Source organism: Anabrus simplex, chromosome 6 (assembly GCF_040414725.1).
Source record: "Anabrus simplex isolate iqAnaSimp1 chromosome 6, ASM4041472v1, whole genome shotgun sequence".
Lineage (NCBI taxonomy): Eukaryota > Metazoa > Arthropoda > Insecta > Orthoptera > Tettigoniidae > Anabrus > Anabrus simplex.
Window position 1 is genome coordinate 345883389 of NC_090270.1, and position 14358 is coordinate 345897746.

Below are 14358 nucleotides of genomic sequence, written 5' to 3' on the forward strand. Positions count from 1 at the left end.
CCAAAGAAAAATATATGGTCTGTTAGGTCAGGAGATCTTGTGAACCAATCAAATGTTTGCACCGACACAGATAGGTCTTATGGCGACGATGGGATAGGAAACGCCTAGGAGTTGGAAGGAAGCGGCCGTGGCATTTGATTGGTGTGAAAATGGGAAACCACGGAAAACCATCTTCAGGGCTGCCGACAGTGGGATTCGAACCTACTATCTCCCGGATGCAAGGATAGGTAATCTGCGACCTGGGCGACTGCTCTAAATGCAGATCTGTTATGTGAGATTCACATCTCTGGGTTCCCAGATATCTCTCATCCGACACTTCTTTATGTGGCCACAAGGTGTCAACTTTTGCACAATACATCTTTTTTACAATTTGCTTTACGTTGCACCGACTCAGATAAGTTAGGTCTTATGGCAACAATGGTATAGAAAAGGGCTAGCAGTGTGAAATAATATAATAATGTTATTGGCTATACGTCCCACTAACTACTTTGACAGTTTTCGGAGACACCAAGGGGCCGGAATTTAGTCCCACAGGAGTTCTTTTAAGTGCCAGTAAATCTACCGACATGAGGCTGATGTATTTGAGCACCTTCAAATACCACCGGACTGAGCCAGTATCGAATCTGCCAAGTTGGAGTCAGAAGGCCAGGGGAGTAAGTGACCATGGCCTTAATTTAATATAATTCCTAGTTGTAATAATATTTTGTTGAGATTTTTTTAACTCCTCAATAAATATTACCTCTTACTTTGCAGCCACCGTATATATGAGGATGACATATACTTCTGTGAAGACCCGGAAAAATCCTGAGTCAAACATCAAACGAAGTGTAAAGTAGCCAAACAGTGCACAAAACATCCAAACGTTGTTACGGGCTCACCAATATCAAGTATAACTGTGATGAATGCAGCTCCAACAGTACAATATGTAGACGGCTGCACTCCTAAACCAGCAGATTTGCAACAGACTATAAAATACCCAGTGAAGAAAATGTTCTGGGTATGTTTCACATAGAGTATGAAGGTGTGAGACCCTTAGTGCCAATCTACGGCATGATGAAAAGGGAACAGTACATCGAAATACTGGAAACGAGAGTTCTTCACGAGCTGCAGAAAATTTTCCAGATAGTGGCAGAATTCTTCAGTAGGATTTGTGTCCAGTGAACACTCGTAACATTAATCTCATACACAACATGGGGGATATTTGTGAAAGGAGACTTAGGCTACAAAATTTGATTGTAGGACAAAAATGTGAATAATAATATAAGAGAATTTATTGAACTCCAACCTATTCAATACATTACAGGATGTTAACATTTTTAGTTAAACATCGTTAAAATGGAGACATGTTTCGCCCTCCATGTGGGGCATCATCAGTCATATCAAAGCACCTCAAAATTAAACCAGATGTCTGGTTGGAAATTATGAACATAATATGTAAGAAAGAATACATTAAAAAACACGTACAAGGTCCTATCCTAAACGAAATAACAATAGACTAGTTACACATAGTAAAATACGCTAGTGGTTTCTTAATATTAAAATGAGGCCATCATATGTACAGTATAACAATGAAAGTAATCAAAGTCTATATGATATTGAGTTTGATGGTAGTTCTACGTGGTATATACAAATGTTGGCTACGTAGAACTACCATCAAACTCAATATCATATAGACTTTGATTACTTTCATTGTTATACTGTACATATGATGGCCTCATTTTAATATTAAGAAACCACTAGCGTATTTTACTATGTGTAACTAGTCTATTGTTATTTCGTTTAGGATAGGACCTTGAACGTGTTTTTTAATGTATTCTTTCTTACATATTATGTTCATAATTTCCAACCAGACGTCTGGTTTAATTTTGAGGTGCTTTGATATGACTGATGATGCCCCACATGGAGGGCGAAACATGTCTCCATTTTAACGATGTTCAACTAAAAATGTTAACATCCTGTAATGTATTGAATAGGTTGGAGTCCAATAAATTCTCTTATATTATTATTGAGATTCTTTCAATACGGAAAATAAAATGATTTTCATTACTTGTAAAAATGTGAATGACGAGTTTAACTGAAGTGGATCAGACCTATCATGATTGTGTAATATAACTTATAAAATAAAATGTTATTAATTTAACACTTCGGTTAAAAGTGCCCTGTTTCACAAACACATTTCCAACATTTGGTATGAAACAATTGTTACAAATTAACACATTTCCGTCAGATTTCTGAATGCGTTTGGTGGTGAGCGTCTTTTGTTTTTTTATATAAAGTGCTCCTAGCGGTATGTTGGAATAGTATTTTGTCACACATATTTGACATTATTACAGGTTACGGTTAGCAGAGACTGCTAAAACGTAAACATGTGTAGTAACAGGCAACAAAAGCGTTATTATTATGAATGCGGGACAAATGTTGTTATAAATTTTAATTTGAAAGTATGCGAGTGAGCTTGAAAAATGAAAGAATGGACTGCTGTATCACAACTTTCAATGTTATTCTTATATGAGTGCAAACTAAGGCTCCTACATCACCGGGTAAATGTGATAATTGATATGTTTTGAATGACTTTCAGGCATTCTTTTACTGCGGGGAAAATAATTTGATGCCTTGTTAATGCTGCAATGGAAGCAGGAATTCTTTGCAGAATTCTACACTCTCTTGTCTTGCACTCATGTACATAGTCACCTACAATTATATTAAAAGTGTCTCAAGCATAATATCTAACAAGCAGCGGCCAGACCCTACGGTCAACTGATTTCAACAAGCTTCAATGTATCTGTGGGGGGGACACTCAACTCGTGTATATGGGTTTAGGTCAATACGCTTTTGTTCTCGAAAAAAAATGAGGTCAAATATCATGACATAGGATTCGCTTCGGACAAAGTGGAGGTGATAGGACACTAAAAGGCGGACAAATTTTACTGAAACATGTCAGATCTGCAACCTAATAATTTCTGAACAATTGATGAATCCCTGATTCCAATGCCATGCATATATACTTCAAGTTACATCACAGTCAAACTGAGTGGTGGCCTAGTGGTCACTGTACTTGTCTGGGAACCTCGCAGACATGAGTTTGAGTCTCGTCGAAGCTATAATTCTTGTACAAAATAAATTAATATTTGAGAGAACGTGAAGATAAAAATGGGAACAGAAATATTATGCAATTTGCAATACACTTAATTTTCTACGTGTAATTAATATAGGCCTAAACATTTTCACAGTTACTGCTGGATCTCTCTCTCTCTGTATATAGGCCTATATATATTAATTTGAGGTAAAAAATTAAGTTCACTGCAGTTTGCCTAATATTTTTATGCACATTTTTACCTTCATGTTCCCTCAAATAATAATTTAATGTGTATAAAAAAATATAGCTACGGCGGGACTTCAACTCACGTCATCGCAGTTCATAGACAAGCACGGTGACCACTCGGCCACCGCTCCGCTTGACTGTGTTGCAACTCTTCAAATATATACACATTGCATTAGAATCTGTGCATTCATCAATTTTTGGAAATTATTAGGTTGCGGATCTTACATGTTTAAGTAAAATGTATTTGTCTTTTAGTGTTTTACCTCCACTTGGTCTGAAGCGGATCCTGCCTCACAACATTTGTCCTCCATTTTTTTGAAAACGAAAGCTTATTGACGTAAATCCTTATACACAAGTTACTGTTGAGTGTCCCCTAACATGTACATTAATTAGCTTGTTGAAATCGATTGGACGCAGAGTATGACCTCTCCTTATAAAATCTATAAACTACTGCTGCACTGGGGACACTGATAAGATTCAATCTGTTTGAAACTCTAAACTACTTTCAATTTCTTCTAGTACCTTGTTCATTATGGCTTTGGTAATTAGATATCTTTGTAGAAATCTTTCTTCTGACAACTCTAAAAAGTCATCTTTTCTTATTGTGGGTCGCCCTTTGCCTTCTTCAGTTTATAAAGTCTTCATACATCAGTGAAGCTTCAAACTTATGTCTTCTACACGCTTCCATTTTGAAAGGTTAGAAGCTATTAAGAGGTACAACACAGGGCTGCTGCCATGTTAATTTAACACAAGTATCAACAATTTGTTAGAGTTAACAATTCTTGATGAGACGGCAATTTTGTTAAATTATGTGTTAAGTCTCCTTAATAGCAATGTTAACACTTAACATTCGTTGAAGAAACTGGGCCTGAAGGTAAGGTATATAAAGATGATTAAGGAAAGAACACATACATTATCATAGGCTACTCCAATTATTTTTGCACGGACTGTACATGACTGTAAGAACACCTCTGCAAGGTGAAGACCCAACAAGAAATAAGTTAAAAGACTGAACTGTGGATGCAAAATGTTGCTCGATGTAATCTCTCTGGTCTCTGTATTTATAACAAACTACAATAGAAGCAGCCATGATCCATCCCGTTATTTACAAGACACTGAAGTGAGAGATCACAGAATACCACTACCAGGATGGTTGAGAGTGAGAATCAAATCCTCCTATCTTCTTGAATGTTCTTATAAGACTGAATATACAGTGGCTTGAAAAAGTATAAGGACACCTCCTTACATAGTATATATGTAGATGGTCATCTGCCTGTATACTTTTTGTACCAGGCGGTACACCTCCGCGCCGCTAATTCAAACATCGCGCCAGTTGAAACTCCTCTACTGGAGGAAGCTTGAACTTTAACTTCCACATTAATGCTAAGATTTCTCAGAAGATGTCATTACTACAAATTTTGAAGAGATCTGAACTGTGTCTTTTTTGATTTATTTTTGTTTTCTCTGTAGTAAGAAGTGTGAACATTCTCTTCTAGATAGCACTACTTAAGAACTACAATTGTGCACCCTAGTGCGAAGTGAAGGAACTTTTTTGTTTTTTTGAAGAAATTTAGTATGTATAAGTTTGCTCTTTGTTAAATTTCTTTCAGTCATTGTTTGAGTTGGCAATGTTAATCCTTTCGTTCCGCCAGTTTTGAATTTAGCCAATCCCGAATTTCTTTAATTAATTTTTGACCAATCAGGTGTATCTTCTCCAATCTAGCCAATAAAGTGAGGGGTGTGTGGGTTCTCATTCATGAAACGTCTCGAATTTTCCGCGAGGGTATATAAACTGCTGTGTTTCTGGTCTCGGTGCCACTTCAGTAACATCTTTCCTAGTGTGATTATATAGCAGGGGGCGGGAAGCGCCTCTTTCTTCGGGCAGCAGTTCAACCATCAGGTAATGGCCGTTTTATAACTTATTTTCTTGCCAGCTCAGCAGTTTAACCCTCGGGGCGGGTTCGAAACTTTCCTCATGTAACCTATATTTAAAATGTAAAAGACACTTGGTATAAATTCTGTCTCTTTAACTACAAATTGGGATAGAGAGTGCCTAACCCTCTCGAGCTCCCATTCATTTTGTTTTGAGGTGACTACGTTTTTATAACAGTTTCCCTTCTACTCGTAATGTCATAACATTTTTCAATCGTGTCACCTCCGTAGTATGGGGTTAGCCCTTGCATAAGCGGCCTTGTGCCAAATAGGATTTAAAGAAATGTATTAGGAGTGCAGTTTCGCCTCTTCTCAAGTTGGTATTTTGGAGGCCATGTAATTGTCCGGTTTCTTTACGGAATAGGCCTCAGTAGGTTGGGTATTTTTACCCCTGTTTTTATGTGCTTGGAGGTCAGCTTGAAGGTGGAGTTTGGTGTGGCCTTTGATAGGCTTGAACTTTGAGAGCGGGTTGCTCTTTCTTAATGTTGGTTTCTGTGTGCCTCAAGCAGGCTTTACTGAGTAATAGGGAGCAAGTGCTCCTGGGCATGATTGGGGTTTTCTGCCCCTTTGTCAAACTTTGTTTTTGGGTAAAGTTGGGCTAATTGCTCAAGAATTGTGAATCTGGGGCTCGAAGCCCAAAATCCATTAATAAACCGTAATTGTACTTTCTTAACTTGTGGATATACAAATGAGTTCCTGTTATACTTGTTGTTTCTTGATCTTGAAAAGAAAATATAACCTTGTAAAATTTTAAATCAACTTTAATTTCGTAAGTTGAGACCTGTTCATCCCAGCACCTTCTTTCACCTCCGCACATCCACAATACACCGTATCACTTTTCTAATATCAAACAATGTGATAAGTTTGGGGTTATTTGTATTAAAACTGAATTGTATTGGTGAAAACTAGAACTCTTGAAGATAAAATGTTATTGATTATTTTGTGATTTTCTGTGTGCATAAAAATTACAAAGTATTTTAAAATAAAAAGTAAATTTTCATTTTTGATCAAAATGAAGCTCTACCAGAAAGGTCTCAGCATTAGTAGTCAAGTTTATTCTAGAACTAGTTCTGCTTGACCCACCTGGGTTGGAACTTGGTTTGAAAGGTCAAATTAAGCAAAAAACATTAATTTGTGCACGGTCCTAAAATAATTAAAATTTCCTGCCTCTTTGACTTGCGATTGCACAGTCCTGTTCATAATGTTCCTTCTACCGGCGAGTTGGCTGTGCGCGTAGAGGCGCGCGGCTGTGAGCTTGCATCCGGGAGATAGTAGGTTCGAATCCCACTATCGGCAGCCCTGAAAATGGTTTTCCGTGGTTTCCCATTTTCACACCTTAATTAAGGCCACGGCCGCTTCCTTCCAACTCCTAGGCCTTTCCTATCCCATCGTCACCATAAGACCTATCTGTGTCGGTGCGACGTAAAGCCCCTAGCAAAAAAAAAAAAAGGTCCTTCTCGCCTACTCAACAGTTGGAAACAACAATGAACTTTCAATAGTCCGTCAGTGAGTCACTGCTGCTTAGTTACTGTTTTATTACTTCTTAGATTGTGCTGGTCCTTGTTTTGCAATATGCCCCATGCCAGCGTCAGTGAAAGTGTGAAGTGGGTGGTTATTAGCATGCATAAGGCTGGTCAGTCTCTTAGGAGCATAGGAAAGGGGTTAAAAGAGAGCAAAACTTGCGTGGAACAAATCGTACAGAAATTTAAAGCTACCGACAGTGTAGCTAATGGTCACAGATCTGGACGACCTAAGACAACTTCACCACGACAGGACCGAGCTTTGATCGTCAAAAGCAAAGCAAGCCATACGGCTACTTTGCCTCAATTGTGTGTGGATATGAGAAGAAATTTTGGTGTGGAAATCAGCAATTTCACTGCATGAAAAAGACTCGAAGAGGCTAGATTGATGTCTTGCACTGCTTTACGCAAAGCACTACTGAGCAACCTCCACAGGAAAGTCGTTTTAAATGGTGTAGGGAACGAAAGAACTGGATGATGTAGAGTTGTATTTTCTGATGAAATTTGGTCTGAACCGTACCCATGAGAGTGGAGAATAAAAAACCGAGTAATTTCTGCCTGTTTATATAGCTCCTGTTGACGAGCAGCTCATCTCCTTTCTCCTAAGTCTTCCCAGCTCAAACTTTGCAACATTTTTGTAACGCTACTCTTTTAACATAAAAATGATATGGAAGCCTCCACCTTATCAATACAGTGTTTATTTACTATTGATTACAGTAAATCCAGTACAGGTTTCGACCCCTATGGGGTCATCCTCAGCTGTCATACATCAAACTAGTTTCAAAAACATCACATTACAAAGCGTTGCATTTGCATGAAAACTGACCCAATTTGACAAATGATTAAAAACAAGTTAAATATTCAAATAGTAAGAATAATAAAATGGGTCCTTTGCTTTTAACTTTAAAAGTTACATGTTGTGAGAGGCATGTGACCTCATTATTTCGTTGATCTAATGAACATCAATTAAAATTTTTACATACTTATGTATACTGATATTTATGAAGTTATTACTATTTACATTTGTGATATTGAGATATTACAATGTTTAAAAAAAAATTATATGTACATAAAAAGTTGACTCGATATAACAGGTCGTTTAAAGAATGAATGAAGTAGTAAAAACAAAATAAAATGGGTCCTCTTTCTACTCTAACTTGTTACATGTTTGTTGATACTACAATATTCCTGTTGGTATGGTAAGTACACAGGTATTATGGAGTGCTACTATTTAATGTTGAAACTTATAACTGTTTTTAGTTCATTCCAGTGTTTTCTTCTTCAGTTGATTGTATAATATTGCAGGTGATGTAAATATCTTGAAGATTCTAGACGTTGTTATGAAGAATTACGTCTTAATTTATAATCGGTCGGATGCATTGTCTGTGTACTATATTCTCAGTATGTACTAAATGCTGAGTTAAAATTGCGTATAATGAGCTGAAGTTTATTTAGTTACAGCGTGCATCTTAGTATGGCATTATACTATGTCAAGTGTCAAACAATATACATTTTGATGTCTTGGTGATAGCGTGAGGGCTTCTTTTATGTTGTAGGCCGTATTGTCTGTAAATAGAAATAAATTGTGTAAAGAACGGCATCTGATGAACTGTAAGGAGTGAAGTATGTGTGTGTTGTACTTACGTTGGGTGTTGACACTGTGTGCGCGTTGCACGGCTGCACGTCGAGATCTGTAGCGTGTTAGTTTGGGACTGTTGCTCGCGGATGTGGAGGGGAGGTTTGGAGGGATGGGAGGAGCGACTGTGGAGAGAGCGGAACTAGAGTGGGAGGGATCTTTAGGCGGTTCTTTTGTATGTATGGAATGTTGTTCCTTGACTCTTCAAATAATGACTTTTTAGGAGGGGGATAACTATATCGAAAAGAATGTTGTTGTTTTTTCCGTAATTTCGTTTAGGTTGAAATTTGGGTTGACGTTTTGATCTAAGTTTATGTAAAATTCTTCTAAGATACTGAGCAAGGGGCTCTTGGGGTTTGTATTCAAGATTTGCATGTCATTGTTAATATTTGTAAATTTATGTTTTTGGTCTTCAATATGTTGTCCCAAACCTGAAAAATGTCTATGCTTAACTGCATTAATGTGCTCGTTGTATCGTATCTGGAAGTTCCTTCCGGTATGCCCTATGTAGCTGGCTTCGCAGTCATTACATTTCAAGCGACAGACACCTGAGTGGTTGTATTGATTTTTATTTTTAACAGATTTAGCATTGTGTAAGATGTTGGCATTGCTACGTGTGGTTTTATAGGCTATCTTTAGGCCTCATTATTTAAAAATATTTGTTATAGGATGTATGTGGCTATTGTTATAGGTGAATAGTACGTAGTCTTTTTTGCTTTTCTCGGTTCTGGTTAACTTGGTTTTGGGTTGGTTTTTTATTTTGTTTATGATCTTGTTGATCATTTCTTTTTTATATCCGTTCTGTCTGGCTATTTCATGGATTAAATTCAATTCTTTGTTTAATTCTTTTTTTTGTTTGTTAGTGGTATGTTGTATGCTCTATATATCATACTGTAATATGCAGCTTTCTTGTGTGTATTTGGATGGGTAGTCTATTTTTATTGTATTGGATGTGTGAGTGGGTTTTCTGTATATATTGTATGTTAAATGGTCGTTATGCCTAGTTATAGATATATCTAGATAATTTATTGTGTTATTGTTTTCAGTTTCCATGGTGAATTTTATATGGGGATCTATTTCATTTAGTTGTTTTAAGATTCTTGTTTCGTTGGTGTGCCTATTGTCTATTATAACAAATACGTTGTCCACAAATCTGCACCAGAAGGGGATATTATTTAGTTTTTGGATTTCTTGATGTTCTAAGTAATCTATATATATTTCAGCCAGTATACCTGATGTTGGAGAACCCATGGGTAATCCTTTTTGGTGATATATAGTGTCAAAAAATTTGAAATAATTATTGTTGATGGCAAAGTGTAGTAATTTTATGAATTCCTCTATTTCTAAAATACTGAGTTTGCTGTGATTTTTGAGATTGGATTCTATGATTTCTATGGTTTTTTGTGTAGGTATGTTGGGGTACATATTTATTATGTCATATGATGCTAATCTATGGTGCTGTTCTATTTTTATGTTTTTAGTGATGTTACAAAATTCTATTGAGTTTCTTATTGTTTTTTTGGCTAAGAATACGTAATGTTTTTTGAGAAATGTTTGAATAAATTGTGATAATTTGTAGGTGGGACTTGGTTTATAGTTTATTATAGGCCTCATAGGGATGTTGTCTTTATGGATCTTTGGGTATGCTTTAGCAGTAGGTAATCCTGGGTTCGTTGTAATAAGTTTCGTGGTTTCATGTTCGTTTAAAAGGAAGTGGGTATTTTTAGTAAGGTTTTTAGGTTTCTTTGAATGCTGTTGGTAGGGTCCTTATTTTTGATTTGAAAGGTTTCATCTTGGAAACAAGTTTTGGTTTTAGTTATGTATACGTCTTTATCCATAATAACTGTTGTATTACCTTTGTCTGCTTTAGTTATTAGTAAGTTGTTTTGTTGAATTTTGTTTTTGAGCTTTTTAAGTTGTGTGTGGTTCATGGCTACTTGTTTGTTGTTCTCTTTACTGATTCTATTAATATACTGTGGCAATTTTTTCTTAATTTCATATCTAATTTCATCCTGTTGTGCATAGGGTATTTTGTTTATGGCATTTTTGGTTTCGGTAATGATGGTGGTGATATTTTGAAATATTGAGTCATTTCCCCAATTGTGTTTGGGTCCCTTGCTCAGTATAATGGATTCTGTTTCATTAAATTCTGTGATAGTTTAATTTTTCATTGGTGGATAGAATACATGCTGGTCATTGTCAATAGGTTTGGTCAAGTGTTGTCTATTGGGTGTGTGATTCTGTATGTGTTGGTCATGTGATTGTTTTAAACATTTAGTTTCTTGTTTAATGTATTCTGCTTCTGTATGGCTATGTTTGTTATTTTTTCATTGGTTATTTGTTGAAAATTATTCCAGTAAGTGTCTGGTAAGCCACGGGAAGCTTTCAGGTGCGTTTCGTACAGTTGTGCGTTGAGGTGTTGTTTTTCCTTGTACATGAAATTAATTTCTTCTTTTAGCCAAATTCGGTTTGTCTTTTTCTGTATATTTCGGGTTTGGTTGGTATTCCTATGTTTATTATTGTATTTTTTGAGAAATTTTGGTGTTAGGTCGTTAGGACGCTACTCTTTTGTCGGAAATCGCCCAGAACAAATCGAGCTGTTTTTCTTTGGATTTTTTTCCAGTTCCTGAATCAAGTAATCCTGGTAAGGGTCCCATACACTGGAACCATACTCTAGTTGGGGTCTCACCAGAGACAAATATGCTCTCCCCTTTACATCCTTACTAAAATCCCTAAATACTCTCATAACCATGTGCAGAGATCTGTACCCTTTATTTACAATTCCATTTATGTGATTACCCCCATGAAGATCTTTCCTTATATTAATACCTAGGTATTTACAATGATCCCGAAAGGGAACTTTCACCCCATCAACGCAGTAATTAAAACTGAGAGGACTTTTCCTATTTGTGAAACTCACAACCTGACTTTTATCCCCGTTTATCATCATACCATTGCCTACTGTCCATCTCACAACATTATCAAGGTCATTTTGCAGTTGTTCACAATCTTGTAACTTATTTATTACTCTGTACAGAATAACATCATCTGTGAAAAGCCTTATCTCTGATTCAACTTCTTTACACATATCACTGATATGTATAAGAAAACATAAAGGTCCAATAATACTGCCTTGAGGAATTCCCCTCTTAATTTTTACAGGGACAGATAAAGCTTTGCCTACTCTAATTTTCTGAGTTCTATTTTCTAGAAACAGAGCAACCCATTCAGTCAATCTTTTGTCAAGTCCAATTGCACTAATTTTTACCAGTAGTCTCCCATGATCTACCCTATCAAATGTCTTAGACAGGTCAATCGCGATACACTCCAATCGACCTCCTGAATCCAGGATATCTGCTATATCTTGCTGGAATCCTACAAGTTAGGCTTCAGTGGAATAATCTTTCCTAAACCCAAACTGCCTTTTATCAAACCAGTTATTAATTTTGCAAACATATCTAATATCATCAGAAAGAATGCTTTCCCAAAGCTTACATACAATGCATTGTCAAACTGACTGGCCTGTAATTTTCAGCTTTATGTCTATCACCCTTTCCTTTATATACAGGGGCTACTATAGGAACTCTCCATTCATTTGGTAAAGTTCCTTCATGCAAACAATAATCAAATAAGTACTTCAGATATGGTACTATATCCCCCGAAACCTTATCAATTCCAGCTGCTTTTCTAGTTTTCAACTTTTGTATCTTACTGTAAATGTCATTGCTGTCATAGGTAAATTTTAATACTTCTTTAGTATTAGTCTCCTCCTCTATCTGGACATTATCCTTGTAACCAACAATCTTTACATACTGCTGGCTGAATACTTCTGCCTTTTGAATATCCTCGCATACACACTCCCCTTGTTCATTAATGATTCCTGGAATGTCCTTCTTGGAACCTGTTTCTGCATTAAAGTACCTATACATACTCTTTGATTTTTCACTAAAATTAGTATGGCCACCAATTATGCTTGCCATCATGTTATCCCTTTTTTTTTTTTTTTTTTTTTTTGCTACTTTGCTTTACGTTGCAACGACACAGATATGTCTTACGGTGACGATGGGAGAGGAAAGGCCTAGGAATTGGAAGGAAGCGGCCGTGGCCTTAATTAAGGTACATCCCTGGCATATTATCCTTAGCTGACTTCTTTGCTAGATTCAATTTCCTAGTAAGTTCCTTCAATTTCTCCTTACTTCCACAGCCATTTCTAACTCTATTTCTTTCCAACCTACACCTCCTTCTTAGTCTCTTTACTTCCCTGTTACAATATAGTGGATATTTACCATTCCTTATCACATTTAAAGGTACACACACTATTTTCACATTCCTCAACAACTGCCTTAAACCCATCCCAGAGTCTGTTTACATTTTTATTTATAGTTTTCCACCGATCATAGTTACTTATTAAAAGCTCCCTCATGCCTATTTTATCAGCCATATGGTACTGCCTAACAGTCCTAATTTTAATCTCTTCCTTTCTTTCACATTTATTTCTAATTATTACAAAAACAGCTTCGTGACCACTAATACCATCTATTACTTCAGTTTCTCTATAGAGCTCATCTGGTTTTACCAGCACCACGTCCAGGATATTCTTCCCTTTAGTTGGTTCCATCACTTTCTGAATTAGGCGCCCTTCCCATATTAACTTATTTGCCATTTGTTGGTTATGCTTCCTGTCGTTCGCATTACCTTCCCAATTGACATTTGGTAAATTGAGTTTCACCCGCTACAATCACGTTCCTTTCCTTATCGTTTCCCACATAGCTGATTATCTTATCAAATAATTCTAAATCAGCATCTGCGCTACCCTTTCCTGGTCTGTACACTCCAAAGACATCAAGTTGTCTATTATCTTTAGAGATGAGCCTTACCCCTACAATTTCGTGTTTGTCATCTTTAACTTTTTCGTAGCTTACAAATTCTTCTTTCAAGAGAATGAATACTCCCCCTCCCACCATTCCTATCCTATCTCTACGATACACCCTCCAGTTCCGTGAGAAAATTTCTGCATCCATTATATCATTTCTCAGCCATGATTCAACTCCGATTACAATATCTGGTAAGTATATATCTATTAAATTACTTAATTCTATTCCTTTCTTTACAATACTTCTACAGTTGAGCACTAACAGTTTTATGTCATCCCTAATTGATTTACAGTTCCCTGTTCCCTTAACACCGCTCCTTAGGCCACCCTGTTTCCCTGAATGTACCTCCCTATAACCCTTCTAAACAAATTTCCTAACTTATATGTAATACCAATATAATGGTCCGTTATTGGACATTATAAATTTTCCAGCTAACTCATTCTTGGTTGCCTGCGTTTCGCCCTCGTGTGCTAAGTTAGGCTCGTCAGTTGGGACTTAGCACACCACCCAAGACGCAAGGCTAGTGCATACCGTGGAGGCCACTGCATAGGCTATTTGAAGCCACCAGCAATGCACTATGAGAGCTATGTCTCATTTCCAAAAATAGATGCCTGCCTGGCCATCAAATGATGTAGTTGATTCCCATAGGGAACCTAAAATATTTGTCCCGAATGAGTGAATTTATAATACCAATATAATGGTCCGTTATTGGACATTATAAATTTTCCAGCTAACTCATTCTTGGTTGCAAGGAACCCAACTACATCATTTGATGGCCAGGCAGGCATCTATTTTTGGAAATGAGACATAGCTCTCATAGTGCATTGGCACTGCTGGTGGCTTCAAATAGCCTATGCAGTGGCCTCCACGGTATGCACTAGCCTTGCGTCTTGGGTGGTGTGCTAAGTCCCAACTGACGAGCCTAACTTAGCACACGAGGGCGAAACGCAGGCAACCAAGAATGAGTTAGCTGGAAAATTTATAATGTCCAATAACGGACCATTATATTGGTATTATAAATTCACTCATTCGGGACAAATATTTTAGGTTCCCTATGGGAATCAACTACATCAT

The 14358-nt window shown here is 36.9% G+C and overlaps 1 protein-coding gene across 1 annotated transcript in view; it reads right to left on the reverse strand.

Moving 5' to 3' along the window:
* The window catches only part of Dpck (Dephospho-CoA kinase), a 68118-nt gene that overhangs the window by 52750 nt on the left and 1010 nt on the right, over window positions 1-14358 (reverse strand). The window lies entirely within an intron of this gene.